The sequence below is a fragment of the Arachis hypogaea genome, chromosome 14 (assembly GCF_003086295.3).
Source record: "Arachis hypogaea cultivar Tifrunner chromosome 14, arahy.Tifrunner.gnm2.J5K5, whole genome shotgun sequence".
Lineage (NCBI taxonomy): Eukaryota > Viridiplantae > Streptophyta > Magnoliopsida > Fabales > Fabaceae > Arachis > Arachis hypogaea.
In genome coordinates this window covers 75,301,448-75,306,236 of record NC_092049.1, presented here as the reverse complement: position 1 = coordinate 75,306,236, position 4,789 = coordinate 75,301,448, and the positions used below count along the sequence as shown (strand labels likewise).

The 4,789-nt window shown below is 40.1% G+C and overlaps 1 non-coding gene across 1 annotated transcript; it reads left to right on the top strand.

Annotated features, from left to right (window-relative positions):
• Positions 1–4,135: 4,135 nt before the first annotated feature.
• On the top strand, positions 4,136–4,239 carry LOC112746419 (small nucleolar RNA R71). The gene has a single exon (XR_003174305.1). It is a non-coding gene; the product is annotated as a small nucleolar RNA R71 (small nucleolar RNA).
• Positions 4,240–4,789: the final 550 nt, after the last annotated feature.

The following is a 4,789-nucleotide window of genomic DNA, read 5'->3' as shown; positions in this document are numbered from 1 at the left end:
GCCTCCTGTTATTCTTATGTCTTTGGCACTTTTCTTTTGTTTTTTTCTTTTCTTTTTCTTAGAGCTTCTTTTGCTCCTTGTTTGCTTAGTGTCATGTGTTGCACAAGCCTTTGGCCTTTTCTTTTTCTTATCAGTGCACTACACATATCCACTTTAGGCATTTTAGTTCACATTCCTTCTTGAGACATTGGTGCCCAGCACCTCTTTGTGTGACTAAATGTTTTGTATTGAGGTTGCTCTTGATAATGGACTTTTGGTTGATAATCCCGGGTTAGTTAACCCAAGTTACCAAGTGTTGAAACACTCCTCAGAACCTAGTCATCCAAGCATATCCTTAATACATAAACACCACAGGCATTTGTCTCAGAAGTTCAAACCATTGGTGCCTAGCTTATTTTCTCAATTTTTTTGCTTTTTGGTTGCCTTTTTCCGTGGCTTTTTCTTTTCCTTTTTCTTTCTTTTTCATGGCCAAAGACATTTATTCATCAAGATCCATAGACAATTTTTACTTCTACATAAAAAATGATAATTCTACACTCTAATTTTAGTGATGTGACTAAACAATCAAGCATGCATACCACCACTTAATTCTACTTGATTTGTCACTAATTTAGCCAAGTTACTTTTGTTCAAGCTTTTCTTTTATTTTTGGAAACAGAACAAGCATGGCAGGCACTTGTTTAAGAAGGTGAAGTTATATCCAAACATCTAAGCATTCACTTTATTCAAAGCAATTAACAAACACACATACTAAAAAAAACGACTCATAAAAAAAAAGACTCCACCTAACACTTAAATGACTTATGATGAAAACACGTTCATAAAGACAATTCACCAATTATCATTTGATTATTAAGGAACGAGACCACCTCTTATTTATTGCTTGGTTCTTCTTAATTCTTGGGATCCTGCTTCTTCTTGCTTCCTGCCTCTTTTTGACCACTTGTGCTTCCTTTGTCTTTTCTTATGAGCTTTTTCCAGAATCCAGCCTTTTTCATCGTTTCTTCCACTCCTTTTTCAAGGATCATTGCCTTGTTTATTTCTCCTTCTTTCCTCCCTTTGAAATACTCATCATAAGCTGGGAATGCTGGGTCCATCTTGTGTAGATGTTCCCCTATGTAGTTAAGCTTGATTTGCGAACTGATGTTGTAGTCAGCTTGGACTGAGTATCTTGCATTCTGTAAAGTAGTGGCTTCCTTGATTGCCAAGACATTGGCATCTTGGTGTTGGCATATGTGGCTTTCTTTTCTTGCAGAACTTCCTTTTCCCATGTGTTAGTTTCAAAGATTTATGAATTTTCTTTTTGACCAAGCACGTACCTCCCTTTGTCTTTTTCCTCCATTTTTGTCTTTTCTTTTGTACCTGCACAAACAAACAAATTTGCTATCATTTTTCGGTCCATGTGAATTATGAATAGTATTTGCACATGTAAATCAATGCTTGTCTTTATGAGCTTATAGCCGTGACTTCTACATGTATGCACACTTATTATTTGGACACCAAACTTAGTTTTTGGTTAAGTCTCCTGATGACATGAAATCCATATTGGTTGTCCTTAATGAGTGTGCATATTTCTAATAAATCATAGTCACCTTGGCTCCTTGATTCTAAACAAAGTGACTACCCTAAGTAATTGAAACTAAAGCATTAAAACATGTGAATGGTATACTTGTCATGAATTTTGAAATCCAGAGGAACTTCTTGCTTTTCATAAACTGTGTTCAAAAAGAACACCAAACTTAATGTTTGGTTGTGCACCTTGAATGAAAGATGGAATTCAATTTGAGTAAGATTTGGGAGTGCCATCAGGCACACCAAACTTAGAGACCAATTGTAATTTACATGCACGGTTTAGTGCACTTAATCAATAGTTGTCCTGAGGATTCAAGTTCATGCATAAGAAACCATGCTTTATTAGATGTAAAGCAAAGCACTAAAGATTAAGGATACTAAAAAAAATGGGTTGCCTCCCATGAAGCGCTTCTTTAACGTCACTAGCTTGACGGTTGTCCCTTGTTAGGGTGGATTGTAGTGCTTGACGTCCTCTCCTCTCACTATGAAAACGTCCCCTCTTGATTCATTCATGACCTCTAAATGTTCCATAGAAAGAACTTTCTTGATTGTGAACACTTGAGGGAGCTGGGAAGGAATGGTCTGGAGGCCAGGTGGGATTGGCAGATAATGACTTGAGATCACTTTATCTCCCGGAGAAAAACCTTCAGTGGGAATTTTCTTGTTTCTCCATCCTCTTGGCAATCTCCCTATCACTCTTCCCTTTCTCTTGAGGATTTCTTCATTGACCTTTATGTCAGGAGGATCCTTCTGATCTGTTTCCACTGATTCTTGTGGCTCTAACTCTTGCAACTCTTGTTTGCCTTCCAATGACTGTTTTAGAGTCTCAGCTGCTGGATTACTTTCCCCCAAACACGGATGGCTACTATCATCTTTAGGCTTTTCAGATTCTGGTTCAGGCTCAGATGCAGGTTTGAAGACTTTGAAAATGAGCTGTTCATCATGTATTCTCAGAATTAGTTCTCCTTGTTCTACATCTATGAGCGCTCTAGTAGTGGCTAGAAATGGTCTGCCCAGAATGATAGGGTGTAAATAGCTTTCCTCCATGTCCACAATGACAAAGTCTGTGGGGAAATAATAATCTCCTACTTTCACCAGCACATTTTCAACTACCCCTTCAGCTTGCTTCTGAGTTTTGTCAGCCAGTTGTATGATTACATCAGTGGATCTCACCTCGTTCAGTTGTAGCCTCTTCATAAGAGTTAGAGGCATCACATTTATGCTAGCTCCTAGATCACAGAATCCTCTGTCAATTTTTGTTTCCCCTATGATGCAAGGGATATGAAAACTTCCTGGGTCCGTTTTCTTAGAGAGTGTGTCCTTCTTGATGAGAGCACTGCATTCTTTGTTCATTGTTACCGTTTGTCCTCCCTTCAAAACTCTTTTCTTGCTTAACAATTCCTTTAAATACTTGATGTGTGTGGGCATTTGATGAAGAATCTCAAGAAAGGGAATATTGACATGCAGAGAATTAAATGTCTCTAGAAACCTTGAATAGGTTTTCCTTTTTTCACCTCCTCCTAACCTCTCAGGAAATGGTGCTTTTGGTTGGTATACTTCCATCATGCCTTTTTGCAGATCCTTGGCTTGCTCAGTTCCACTTTCCTGCTTAACTTCTTCCACATCTTCTTTCAAGATTTCTGGTTCCTGCTGTGAGGACCTGATTCCTTCTTCTTCTGAGACTTCCTTCAATATGGTGATGGCCTTGCACTCTTCCCATCTTACTCTCTTTTGTTCCCCCTTAGGATTCTTTTCTGTGTCACTAGGGAACACTGCAGTTGATTTGGGTGCCTGTTGAGATAGCTTTCCTACTTGAGATTCCAACCTTTTGAGTTTTTCACCATGGTTTCTTAAGGTAGTTCTCACATCATCCCTGAAGCTCTTCAATTCAATTATGTCTTGGCTCATGGTTGCCATCATTCCTTCCATCCGGTTTAATTGATCTTGAAATTGTTGGTTCGGATTAGGTTGGGTATGTTGATTATTTTGGCCATGATATGATGATTGGGGGTAAGTGTTTTGTGTGGCTTGGTATGATCTTTGGTTGGAGTTTTGGTATGTGGAATTGTTTTGTTGGTTGTGGTTGTAAGGTTTGTGGTTTTGTGGTTGGGTTTGTTGGTTTCCCCACCCAAAGTTTGGGTGGTTTCTCCAGCCTGGGTTGTAAGTGTTGGAGTGTGGATCATATGATTGCCTTTGTTGGTTTCCCACATAGTTAACCTCATCCCAATCACCTCCTTCAATGCCTACTTCCTCTTGATCTTGTGTGTGTATTGCAGCCACTTGCTTTGTTTCTAATTGCCTGGTAAGCTCTGCTAGTTGCTTGGCAAACACCTTGTTTTGGGCTAGAATTGTATCGACATGGTTCAGCTCCATGACTCCCTTAGTGTTGTGCCTTTCTGATGCATAGTAGTACTCATTCTCAGCCACTGTCTCGATCTCTTCAATGGCTTCTTCCACGGTCTTTTTCTTGTTCAATGAACCTCCTGATGAATGGTCTACAGCCTTCCTTGATTCATAAGAGAGCCCATCATAGAAGATGTGCAATTGCACCCAATCATGGAACATGTTTGGTGGGCATTTCCTTGTCAAGTCCTTGAATCTCTCCCATGCCTCGTAGAGAGTTTCACCATCTTGTTGTCTAAAAGTCTGGACCTCAGATCGAAGCCTATTGGCCTTTTGTGGAGGGTAGAAACGTGCCAGAAACTTGCCTTCCACCTCATCCCATGTGGTTAGACTCCCCCTTGGGAATGATTCCAGCCACTTAGCTGCCTTGTCCCTAAGTGAAAATGGGAACAAGAGCAGTTTATAGGCATCTTCCTGGACTCCATTGGACTTCACAGTGTCACAAATTCTCAGGAATTTTGTGAGATGTTGGTTTGGGTCTTCATTAGCACTTCCTCCAAAGGAACAATGATTTTCCACCAATGATATTAGCTGTGGCTTGAGCTCAAAATTGTTGGCCTGAATGGGTGGTTTCTGGATGCTACTACCACAATTCCCAGAGGTTGGGTTTATGTATGAACTAAGAACCCTCCTCTCAGGAATGGCATTGTTTCCATCAGCTCTCTCATGGTTGTGAACTTCTCTATCCATGTTGAGATCTAGAGCTTCCTCAAAATTGTCCTCAGATTCTCCTTCAGATTCCTCTTCTCCCACTACTCTCTTCCCTCTTGCTTCCCTTCTAAGTCTATGAAGGGTCCTTTCCGGTTCGGTATAT